Here is a 12,598-nt window from a genome sequence, read left to right on the forward strand (position 1 = left end):
CATGAAGAAATGGGGCTCAGAGAACCTGAGAACCCTGCGCTACATCAGGAGATCTCAGCTGGGGGAGATTTTGCCCACCCGGGGCCATGTGCCAGTGTCTGGAGACATTTCTGATTGTCACAGCTGGGGAGGGGGCTGCTGCTGCTGACATCTAGTGGACAGAGATGGGGGTGAGGCTGAACATTGTCCGGTGCGCAGAGCAGCCCCCACTCTGGACAGGCACGCAGACCCTCAAGACCGCAGCCCCGGGGCAGAGAAACCCTGCCCTCCACAGCCAGGGGTAGACACAGGGTCGTTCACTGGAAGCCCACTCTTCCCTGTGTTCCAGAGCCCCCACCCCAGACCCCTCAGCCTGTGCCCTGGGTAACAGGATCTGTCTGCTTTGTAAACAAACATCTCCAATGACTCAGACATCCACTGAAGTTTAAGGAGAACTAAACTTCTTTGTGTTTATCAAGTGCCAGGCACGTAGTAGCCACCACCTCCCACCAAACCAAAATCCATTACAAGTTTAAAGTACAGCTATTATTTTTACAGCATTGCTTAGAAATGGCTTGCGATCTCTAATTTGCTAAATTGATGTGTATATTGACTAAATAAATATTCGGCACGAAGCCCGAGTTCCCCTCCACACTTATTAATCCTCAGGAAATGGAAACACAGGACACAAAATGAGCTTTTGCTCAGAGCTGCAGACAGGAATACATTATGTTGTTTTTCAAGCGTTCAGGGACTTGACTCTGCAGCAGAGGCGGCCCAATCACCAACCTCCAAGTTTTCCATGACGCACGCCTCTGCCCAGGAGACGTGCCTGTGTTGCTAAGGTTTGTTCTCGGACTTTAGAAGTCTGGGAAAAGAAACTTTTACTTCAACGGGGAGAATCTGAGGTGACTGTTTTTTGGGGAGTTGATTTGAGGGGCGCTGATGAATGACAGCAATATTAGATATCAGTAGAATGATTTCTATTTCTATCAGTAGAAATCAGGGCTGCTGGCAGGATCTAGAAAGTGAAGACCCTGGGACAGGTCCCTTTCTTCAACAATTAAGGCTATCAGTGCTCTCGGCTCTGGGGAGAGAAGGCAGGGCTACCTGGGCTGGGTGGGGGTCACCGTGTCTTCTGTCACCAGCCTGCCCCCGGACAGAACAGCATACAAAGGGACTAGAGTTCGTGGGACAAGATTTGCTCTGGGTTGTCCCACCTGTGGAGACTTTGACCTCCAGGATGTTGATGAGTCCTGGGGGCTGGTCGTGTACCAGGATGGACAGGGGCTCCAGATAGTAGGGGAAACCCAGTGGTGCTGGCCACCTCTCTCCTGTGTTAACTTTTTAAGCCTCACCATCCCACGGAACACTTGTCTGTGGTAGGGTCTAATGGAGGTGAAGCAATATGGCCCAGAATTAGGAAAGAAGTTGATGCTGAGTTGGGAAATGGGGAAATGTTCTCCAGAAGAGGAAGAGGCACGAGTGTGCCTTTTGCCCTACTGGGGGAGTGTGGATCCCAAGAGGGGCTGACATTTCATATCATCTAGCCTGTGCCCGAGGCCAGCCCAGAGCTTCCTTCTCAGACAAGATGCCAGGCCACTCCGGAGGAGAGGATGGTTCCACAGGCTTGAGATGCAGGTGGGTCTCCTCTCTGCCCCTGACCTGTGGCATGACCTTGAGCAGTTCCAGTGACCTTGCTGGGCCTCAGTTTCCTTGTCTGGAGGATGAGGTTGGTGATGGGACCCCCTGGTGAGCGTGCCCAGCATCTCACCCACAGCAATCTCATCACTGTCAGAGGCAGTGACCGTTCCTTCCACCTGGACACAGCTATCAACAGAAGGGGCTGGAGAATAGAGTCCAGGCAGAAGGAATAGCCAGGACAAAGGTCCTAGGTGGGACCTGATCCCAGGCAGTAGACCATGGTTAGCAGGTGGGATGGTGGCCTGGGGTGGCGGCAGAGAGGTGGCCAGGGTCAGATGACACTGGCCCTCGTGACCACCGGAAGGAGAGTGCATTGCCTCCTGAGAGCAGTGGGCAGCCATGGGAGGGTTCTTAAAAAGGCAGCTCTGAGTCCCAGCCTCGGCAGCCCCAGGAACATGCGGCAGCCCGGTGGGGAGGGCAGATCCTGGGGACTCGGCTCCTGAACTCAGCCACAAAGATGAGCTACCTTCCCCAAAGGCTCGTAAGAGGACAGCAAAGGCTGTGTCCCAGGACCAGTGGATACTTGGTGAATTGAGCAAAGGATGGGGGGGTCTCCTGGTGAGCTGCCACTGCACTCACCTGAACAGGTGTCATAAACACCGCTGGCAAGGATGAGGACAGAGTGCCAGAACTCTGGTCCACTGCTGGCAGGAATGCAGAGGCATAGTCACTTGGAAATCTGTCTGGCAGTTCCTTAAAACGGTAAAGCTATGTCTGCTCTGGTACCCAGCCCTTCCACTCAGCCCTTCCACTCACAGGTGTTTACCCGAAGAAAAGCACCCAGAAAAACCCTTGCAGGAACTCACAGCAGACTTTCAGAACGGCAAAAGTGGAAACAGCCCAGGTGGCCATGAAGGGTGGAATGGCCCATACCATGGTGGCAGATGCTTGCCATGGGGGACCGTACAGCGGAGCAGGACAGGGAGCTGCTCCCAGCTCAGCCACGCAGACAAAGCTGAGCAAAACAGGCAGACAAGTCCACGTCCTCAACAAAAGTCCACATACTCCAGTGAGAGAAAGAGGAGCAGTGGCTGCGTGGGGCTCGGGATGGGGGGTGAGCAGGGAAGAGTACAAGGGAACTTTCTGGGGTGATGATGGGGTGTTCTAGACTTTGATCTGGGTGATGATTACACACAGGTGTCCAAACTCCTCCCACGTTCCACTTAAGACCTCTGCATTTTACGGCAAGTAAATGATGCCTCAATAAAACATAATCCTCAACATAGGGTCCACGTTTGGGTCTGGGGTCCATGATCTGCTCTCCTCCCTCTTCTGAGCTGCCCAAATTTCCCAGGCAGATGCAGAAGTTCTGAGCAAGTGCGGTGCCTCATTCCGGGGCCAAGGGCTTCTGAGGCCACCACGCCTGCCTTCCTGCCCACATCCATCTTGTTACTGTCGGAGCCAGGGAATTGCTCCCGAGGCGGAATCTTGAATATTCATTTGATTTACGGCCCGCAGCCGACAGCTTTATGAATCCACCCACCAATACCTGCAGCCGGTCATCAATCTTCCCTGGAGATTGTGCTTCTGCCAGTAACTCATGAATTAAAGAGGCCCCTGACGGCCCCCACGCCTGCCTCCCCTCCCTTGCTGGGGCGTCGTGATGGAAGGAGGACCTGACCAGAAGTCAGAACATTGTTGTCTTGCCGCCGCGGCAGCTCTGATGACCTTGGGTGACTCTCTTAGTCTGTCTGCGAGAGGAAGAGAAACTTGGGAGCCCTCAGATCTGCCTCCTCCCGGCCCCGAGCCTCAGTTTCCCCATCCATAGAGATGCAGGGCGCAGCACCACGTCCCTCTGCTTATCTGGGCTGGGGGCCAAGGCAGGATGGACTGCCAGCTTGTATGAATGTGGAATGCCTGCCACTATTGTTATGATTATCTGACTTGGAGATGTTCGAAGGGACAAGAAAGATGGTGGTGCTCACGGCTAATTCCCTATGGTTTTCTCATTAACAACATGCGAACGAAGGCAGCATTTCCCTCAGGGGCTTTCAGGGGAGACCGTGGGAAGGGGCTCAGCACAGCCCCTGGCACCTGGGGCAAACTCCACAGGGAGTAAATACTCTGATTTTACTCCACAAGGAGCAGTGGGGCAGACTTTCTTTCTGGCCTTGGGAAGCAGCTCCAAAGTGTTTCCATAGTTGACTCCCAGGCAGGTACCCCTGACAGAAAACCATAGCAGGCGCAGTGTCCTCAGAAGCCCTCAGCCCCGGTTGGGCTGTGTCTGGCTTTCCCGTGAGTCCCCCAGCCCCTGCCATGGAGACAGCACTCAGTAGATGCTCCTGGGTTGAGCAAGCCTTTGCCACCAGTAGACACTGGTAACATTTGCAAAGCAGTTGGGGGTCAGCAGATGGAGAAAGTGGCGGAGGCAGTGCCTCTGGGGCGGAGCAGACACACCGGGGTTCAAATCCCACTCTGTCCCTTAGGATCCCAGTGACCTTGGTTATCTTGGCCCCCTAAGCCCGGTGAGCAGGACACAGGCAATGGCTGCCTTAGAGAGTAGACTGGGCTTGGAGAGGCAGCCTGTTGGAAATGCCTTCTCTGCTGGTACACAGGAGCCCTTGGGAGGGTCAGCTCCAGTGGGTATCACCAGGCAGTGTGCTGGGCACCAGAGTCAGAGGAGATAAGGACAAGACAGCTCCTGCTCCTAGGAGGTTCACTCAACAAATGTTCATTAGATGGATGACAAACAGCTCTTAACACCTGTCCCTGGGTTTTGCCTGTGAAGAGGGTTGTGGAGGGGAACCACCCGCCCCCAGGGACCGGCTCCCACCCACCCCCTCAGCAAGGTGGCAGCCTCTCCCGGGACTGCAGTCTGCCACAGTGGTGGAGGAGCTGCCATGCCTCGGGGTGCCCTTGTTGGGGCCGAATGACAGCAGATCGATCCTCTCCTCTCCCGGTGTTTCAGCCTCCGCGATGTGCAGCTGCAGCCTTTCAGCCAGCATGCAGCTGTGGGACTCTTCTGCGCAACGAACTTCTCCCTGCAGAACTCCAGTACACATGGGAGACAGTTACCACATAGAACCTGCATTTACTGAGTGCCCAGAGTATCCAAAGCATTGGTGTATACCCCTTCTGTGAGTCTTCTCAACCCTGTAAGTAGAAAGAGGGAGATGAGGCACAGAGAGGTTAAGGGACTCACTTAGGGTCACCCAGCTCAGAAGTGACTGGCTTACAGTGGAGCCCACTTACTCACCCCCAGGCCCACTACAGTCTGGCTCCAGCTGCTGCCTGCTGATATCAGGGTTCAAGGTGAGACTTCTCTCCCTGAAACTAACCGTGTGACCTGGGGAGAGTTACTTTGCCACTACGAACCTCAGTCTCCTTCTCTGCAAAATGAGAAGACTGAGACCTGCCCCCAGTTGGGATGTTGACTGAATTGACTAGGAAGAAGCAAGCGCCTGAAGCCCCAGCACAGTGCAGCACTGGGCCATGGGGTGCTCAGCTGCTCACCCCTCTCTCCCCGCCCCCCAACCCCTTTGATGTGAACCTGGACTCCCTGTGCACGGGGAGTCAGGGCCAGAAAGAAGGAGGCCAAAGTTTACTGGAAGAAAGGTCTCAGCTTCTGGGAACAGCACTTCCCAGGGGGGCCCGGTTTCTGATCCATGGACTTTTCACCTTGGCACCAGCAACCTGACCACGCTGGCAGTGTTTACCCCATGGGAAGAGGAAAGGCCTAGAAAAGTGCAGAAAGGTGTGCTAGGGCAGGAGGTCAGGGCCAAGGCAGTTGGATCTGGGTCACCGAGAGCCCCTGGCCCCTGGAGCCTGAGACACAGGTCTCTTTCCCAGTGCTTCAGCCAAGCTCTCTGTCCCCACCCCCCTTCACATCTTGTTCTCCGGGCTCAAAGATGCAGAGATAGATGATGGTAAAACCCACTGCCCCTCTCCTAGGAATCTGCACCCAGGGTGCAGACAAGAGTTAAAATCCAAGCTCTCACCTTTGCTAGCTGTAAGAACCTCTCTACTGCCTCATTTCTGGAATGGAAATAATAACTCAAGTCACAGTGTTGAGGAAAGGATCTAAAGAGATTGTGCCTGGAAAGGCTTTGACATACCTTATCACTCAGTGAGTGGGAGATGTTGTCACTATAATTATGGATGCTTAGGAAATGTTTACTTACTAGATGGATGGGTAGGGGATGAACTGATAGATGGTCGGATGGAGGATGGATGACGAATAGATGATGGATGTATGGATGTGTAGGTGGGTGGCTGCATAGATAGGTAAATGGAGATAGGTGGACAGATGGATGGTAGCTATGCACTCATCCACTATCCGTCTGTCTATTCTCTGTCCACTCATTCACCCCTCCCATTATTCATCCATCCATCCACGCACCCATACATCCATCCTTCCATTCATTGATATGCCCATCCATCCAGCTGTGTATGTGGGGAGAGTGGGTAGATGGATGAACAGGTGAACAGATAGATGGATGAGTGGATAAACAAATACATGGGTGGATGGCTGACTTGGTGGGTGGATAGATGATGGGTAGATGGATGTTCAGATGGACAGTTCGATGAATGAACAGATAGAGAGATAGATGAATAGACAGATGGATTGCTGGATGGCTGGGACCACAAACTAAATGCTAAATTGCCTCCTTCCCGAAGGTGGCAGAAAACAATTGCTGAAGCTCTCTCCTGATACCACATACATTAACCTGGCCACAGGGGGCCAGAACACTGTAGCCTTCCCGATCTGCTCATTAACTGACTCATGGAGCTTTCACCTATTCGAAACCAACAGGGTAGCAGCGTGACATTTCAGATTTGCTTTCCGTGGCCTTTCACTGAGCACGGCTCACAGCTGTTTGCTGGTCTGCCTTCTCCTCCAAAGGTGCCTTCAAGGGCCCCACATGCAGTAATGGATGTAGCTTCCCCAGAGCTAAGGGGGTTGTGTGCCCTAAAAAGTTGGGGGCTCCTTCTCTCCGGCTGCGTTGCCACATTCTCTCTGCAGCGGTGCCACCAATTACCTTAATTACCTTTCAGTTAGGGGCTTAATTTACAACATGGTGGCAAGGAAATATTGGAGAGAGAGTTTCCTTGGCAACCCAAGTTTTTAAACATAAGATTCTCCATGTTTTAAAAGCCACTTCTCATCTAATTTCCTCCCTGAAAATTAGCTTGGAACTTTTCAAATACTGGAAATTTTAGCCTAACAGCAGGGCAGCACTTACATCTGAAACCATCAAAGACCTCAATTTCTCCCCTGCCAGAGGCGAGACCCTGGGAAGGTGTTTGGTTGCCTCTGCCCCTTTGTTCTGAAACGGCCATTAAGAAATGACCATGGGGAAACTTTTTCTGAGCTCCAAACCATCAGTCAAACTCTTGACAACAGCCTGTTTTCTAGACTTGTGCTGTTCAAGTTCCTTGTTGGCTGGAGTTTTAGCCATGAGCACTCGATTGATGGCAGACTGCAGAACAACCAGAGGGTTGGGGCCTGTACTCCACGGTGTCTCTGGCCCCCATATCCCCAAGTTGAGAAGAACAACACTGATCACCACCCCCGTGCAGAGGGTGTAGAATACCAGAGGAGGTTTTGGACAAGGCCACTCTCCCTGGGAGCTCGCTCGTCATCAACAAGCTTCTCTACCTCCTTGTCTAATAAAATCAACCTTTGCTCAGTTACACGGCCTGGTTTTTCATAATCTGCCCTAGCATGGGAGGGGTCTACACTACCTTTCTCTGTTCCCACTCCCACACCCTTTAATCTGACCAAACCACTCATCCATCCCTTCAACCTCCAGCCGTCTACACAGCATCTACCTTTCTACTTACCCTTTGTTCATTCTCCAACCACTCTACCTCCATCCACCCAATCTTCACTCAGATCCCATAACCCCCTGGAATGCCTACACTTTTCCAGTTATATCTTGACTTTCCAAATATGATGTTATTTTATGATAGTACTCAAACACTGCTTCCTCTGAGGAGCTTTCCCTGATGCTCTTTTCCTTCCTCTGAAACTTTGAAACAACCTGTCTACACCTCTCAGGGCACCCAGCTGGTCTGCTATGTCCAGGTGCGGTTATTTGTATCCTGAAGGCATGTGGAAAAGCCACGCAGGGCTAATTCAAACTCTGGCTCTCACAGATGGGGAGCTATGTGTCCTTAGTGATAAGATGAAAGGATGGATTGAGGATGGATGCAGGGTTGCTGATTGATGAACTGAATGGAGATCAGAAGAGTGACTTATTGGAGGTTGATGGACCATTAGATGGATGTACAGATGGATGACAAGCATCCAGAGGCATAGGTAGTTGGAGAATATGAGAAAGAATAATTACATGGAAGAATAAAGGGTTGTAACAACGAATAGAAGGATGGATGAATGAATGGATGGATAAATGGATGGAAGGAAGGAAGGAAGGATGGCTGGATGGACAGATGGATAGATAGATGGACAGATGGACAGATGGATGCATGGACAGTGGATGGATGGATAGATGAATAAATGGATCAATGGACAAAAGCATGGATGGATTGATGAATCAAATGAACAGAAGGATGGATGGATGGGAGAATGGGTGGGTGGGTGGGTGGGTGGGTGGATGGATGGATGGATGGATGGATGGATGGATAGATGGATGGATGGATGGATGGATAGATGGATGGATGGATGAATGAATGAACAGACAAATGGATGGATGGATGGATGGATGGATGGATGGATGGATGGATGGACAAAAGGATGGATGGATGGATGGATGGATGGATGGATAGATGGATGAATGGATGAATCAATGGATAGAAGGATGAATGGATGGATTGATGGACAGAAGAATGGATGGATGGAAAGAAGGAAGGAAGGAAGGAAGGAAGGAAGGAAGGAAGGAAGGAAGGAAGGAAGGAAAGAAGGAAGGAAGGAAGGAAGGAAGGAAGGGAGAATGCAAATGCACCTTCCCTCACTGCCCAAGCAGAATTCCAAAATGTGAGGGGATGGAACAGAAGACTGACCATCAGGCAATTCTGAATGGGGCAGAATAGTAACGTAGATTCTCCTTAGAGAAAATATTACTCCTTATACTTTGAGGCTTGAAGTTTTTCAGTGACCCTGGGAAAAGGACAGGGCCCCCTGTGGGGCCAATTCATTACGAAAGACAGTCCTGATCAGCTCACCTAAGCACTTGGGCTGACTCTAAGTGCCAGGCAGTCAGAGGCTGTTCGATAACTATTCATTGGAAAGTGACAGATTGATCTTGGAGAATTGCCATTCTAGGGAAGCATCCGCCAGCTGGGAACAGAACAAAAATGTCACTCCTCAGAGCACATTCTCTCATGCTCAGCAACACGAAAAGTTGACCCTGCTGTTACCAGCACAGACTTGAATCAGTAGTTTTCTCCACACTTATGCAGTGACTGTAACCCCCACGTTAGAGGGGCCCCAGGGAACATCACTTCACAGATAGAACCAATACCCGCAGCACAAGGAGGTCTGACCACTTCTGACGCATCTCGGGGCAGGACATGAAGGGCATGAGGTTGCATCAAGTGAACCCACAGAAAGTTGAGTTACATGTAACCCAGTTCCTGGGAGTCAGTTTGTCCATGAGGCCAGGAAGACCCAGTAGAAAGAGAACCCCTGTTCCCACAGCCTGAGTTGTTGGGGAGTTGACAGCAGATCGAGGATGGATGCAGGGTTGCTGATTGATGGACTGAACACAGGAAGTCTGTTCTAAACCAAGTTAGAAGGGCATCTGGACTAAGTCCCTTTCCAGGAAGGAAACTCTCACTAGCAGCTGATCACAGACAAACTCCGAGGCCAAAGGAAGATGGAAAGAGCTTCACCTTTCCTCCTGAGTCCCCATCCCAGCCTGCAAGGCTGGACTCAGAATAGCTGTGAAGTCTCTCGTCTGGGCTCCGAGAGGAGAGGTACAATGCACACCTCCAGGGGGTGCCGTCCACAGGGCCCCTGGGACAGAGCAGCAGGTTTCATTGTGCATTGTGGTCACAGGAGGCTTTAGGGACTCAGATTCCCAAATGCTGCCTCTAAAAGACCCAGCAGACTCTTCCTAACATAACTCAACACTTTGTGTTGTTCATAAAACTCGTTCTCTCTGCTTCTCTCATCAGACCCCTCAGGAATGCGGGTTGGGAAAACAAAGAAGGGGAAAGACAAAGACAAATTCACTTCTGCCTTATCTATAAAGTGTTTAGTTAAGTGCTGGGCACATAATAAGCGTTCAATAAATAACCATTATTAGGAGAGGGTGAGTTGGAGGAAATCGGACAGATCTGAATTTAATTCTGCCATGCTGATTTATTGTGCTTCTGTCCAAGGAAAACAGAGAAAAAGAGTAACTCCACTTTCTCTCTCCCTCTCTCTTTAAGACTGACTTCACAGCAGCGTCCTCCTGTCCCCTTTGCCTGCAGCCTGTTGAAAAAATGAAAAGAAAAAGTCAATCCGGCATGCTTGGCTGAGCCCCCACCCCTCCTGCCCACAGTTCCCTCCAACTTGATGTTTAATTTCCCTAGGTCGAGATGAAGCATTCTGATGATCCGAGTTAATTCAAAATGTAAATTTCATCTCCTATCGGCTAATGGCTCTGAGCTCCGCTTTACATAACAGGGGAGCAGCTGCTGAGTGAGTCACCGGCCCCCCGGCTCCCTGGTCTCTGTCCTTAATGGTGATGAACCCTTGTTGAGGCTTCAAACAGACAGCCGCAGCCTCCGCACCCATAGAGGCCAGACCTGAGTTCACCTCTGTGGGCAGAGTATTCTATTAACCAGGGAGACTATGGGGCAGGGGGCTAATGCCAACTCCAGGGGATGGGCTCAGCCCAGGAGGCTCCAACTGAGCTAGACTTGTCTCCCAGGGCCAGTCTTGGGCAGCCCAGGCTCATGGGTCCGCTCACCTAGATTTGGGAGCCTTGGCCTTGGCAGAGAATTTCACAAACTCTTCCAGCTTCCACTGGGTGCAAGGAGCTATCTTCACCTATCCTTGAAAAATAACCTTGAACCCTCCAGAGGTTGGCAGCTGGCATGGCAGACAAGGTCTTCCAGATGCTGGCTTTACTGGGATGAGGGTCCTCATGCTGCCCTCTGGGCCATAGAACAGGTCCAATTTCATCTCCCTGGGAGAAGCCAGGGGCTTCTCTTAAAGAATTGTCTTGAGGTCTGAGCTAAACAGCTCACACATGCCCCTGTAGACAAACAACCAGCAGCAGGTTGGGGATTTCTAGCTGACCTTTGTGGCCTGTGGATGAACCAGGCTTTGGGCCAGAACGGAGGGGATATGGGGTTATGCCTATGAGTCTAAACCCCGTGTTCCCCACTGTCCTTTCCCAGGTCTTGGGACTGGAAAAACTCAGGAGCAGGTGGGGATAGATGGTGTCATCAAGTGGGGCAAACAGGGGAGTGGGAGGCGTCCCTAGTGGTGGGATTTCAGACACGCTGCTAAGCTGCAGTGAACTACTTGGGGTGGAATTGTTCCCATCATGTCTTCGTGAAGTCAGCCACACTCTCTGCCTTGTCACTCTCCCCACGCCTAGACCTGGACTCACTAAATCCTAATTCTAAGAGTCCCACCAAAGAACCATATGACTCCAACCTCATGGCAGGGAAGACTTCCAGGGACCAAGGCAGAGTGCTCATTGTACAGCTGGGGAAATAGACTTGGAGAGGAAGGGACTGTCTTCAGGCCACGCCAGGAGCTTAGTGGCCGGAGTGAATACTTCCATTCCAGAGATTTCTGCTGCTAGGGAGAGGGGAGAAGGAAATAGGACCCTCCTGCCATATTGGAGCCTCTGGGTCCAGGGCCCCTGCCCTGTGTCTAGACCCTCCCCTATGCAGTGACACGAGCCAAACCCTCCCTGCAGCTGCCTAAGCAGTTTGTGTGGGTCTCCTGATGGGCCGAGAGGCTAGGGTGGGGTTCTTGGTCTCCTGACTCAATGCCAGTGGGGTCAGCCTAGAAGCTGAGGCTCCTGGGGACTCCTACTCTCCCACCTGCTAGCCAAGTAACTTTTGCAGGTCTTTGCTCTCTGTGGCCTCAGTTTCTCATCCAGTTGTTGGTGACATGACATAATTTTATGGTATTCGTGGTAGTTTTAGGAGGATCATTGGCCTGGCATTAAGTGACATTGAATCTATAAGGAGAAAGTCCATCCTTTTTCCATTTTTTTTTTACTCCTCCAGATTCAAAGGAGAGGGTCTCAGTGGGGTGCACACACCTCTTCCTTCCTCAGTTCTCTTTTTAACAAGGCGAATGCAGGCCTCTAACTCAAAGCCTTTGGTATATTTTATCTTGGTTATATTTATTCTTTTACTTACAACTTTATGGAGCTATAATTTACCTATCATAAAACCCACCCATTTCAGGCTGGGCGCGGTGGCTCACGCCTGTAATCCCAGCACTTTGGGAGGCCGAGGCAGGCAGATCATGAGGTCAGGAGATCGAGACCATCCTGGCTAACATGGTGAAACCCCGTCTCTACTAAAAATACAAAAAATTAGCCGGGCTTGGTGGTGGGCGCCTGTGGTCCCAGCTACTCGGGAGGCTGAGGCAGGACAATGGTGTGAACCCGGGAGGCGGAGCTTGCTGTGAGTTGAGATGGCGCCACTGCACTGCAGCCTGGGCGACAGAGCTAGACTCTGTCTCAAAAAACAAACAAACAAACAACCTACCCATTTCAAATGCACAATTCAATGGTTTTTAATATATTCACAGGATTCTGGAAACTCTACTACAATCTAACTTTAGAATATTTTCATCACCCCCCACAAAACACCCTGCAGCTGTCAGGGTCAGGGGTCAGCAGTTCCTTCCCATTGCTTCCTTCCCTGACCTCCAGCAACCCCTTAACTACTTACTGTCTCTACAGCCTTCCCTATTCCAGACACTTCATATCAATGGACTCATGCAATACAGGGGCCTTGTGTAGCCTGCTTCTTTCACTTCGCCTTGTCTTTC

General features: G+C 51.2%; 1 long non-coding RNA gene across 3 annotated transcripts; it reads left to right on the top strand.

Moving 5' to 3' along the window:
- The first annotated feature begins 599 nt into the window (after positions 1-599).
- On the top strand, positions 600-7,317 carry LOC103243705 (uncharacterized). 3 transcript variants are annotated; one of them, XR_012089013.1, is made up of 3 exons: positions 600-824; positions 1,530-1,620; positions 2,442-7,317. It is a non-coding gene; the product is annotated as an uncharacterized lncRNA (long non-coding RNA). The 3 variants fall into 3 exon arrangements; XR_005234890.2 differs by lacking the exon at positions 600-824 and adding an exon at positions 825-887; XR_005234889.1 differs by lacking the exon at positions 600-824 and having other exon boundaries at positions 894-1,620.
- Positions 7,318-12,598: the final 5,281 nt, after the last annotated feature.

Source organism: Chlorocebus sabaeus, chromosome 2 (genome assembly GCF_047675955.1).
Source record: "Chlorocebus sabaeus isolate Y175 chromosome 2, mChlSab1.0.hap1, whole genome shotgun sequence".
Taxonomy (NCBI): domain Eukaryota; kingdom Metazoa; phylum Chordata; class Mammalia; order Primates; family Cercopithecidae; genus Chlorocebus; species Chlorocebus sabaeus.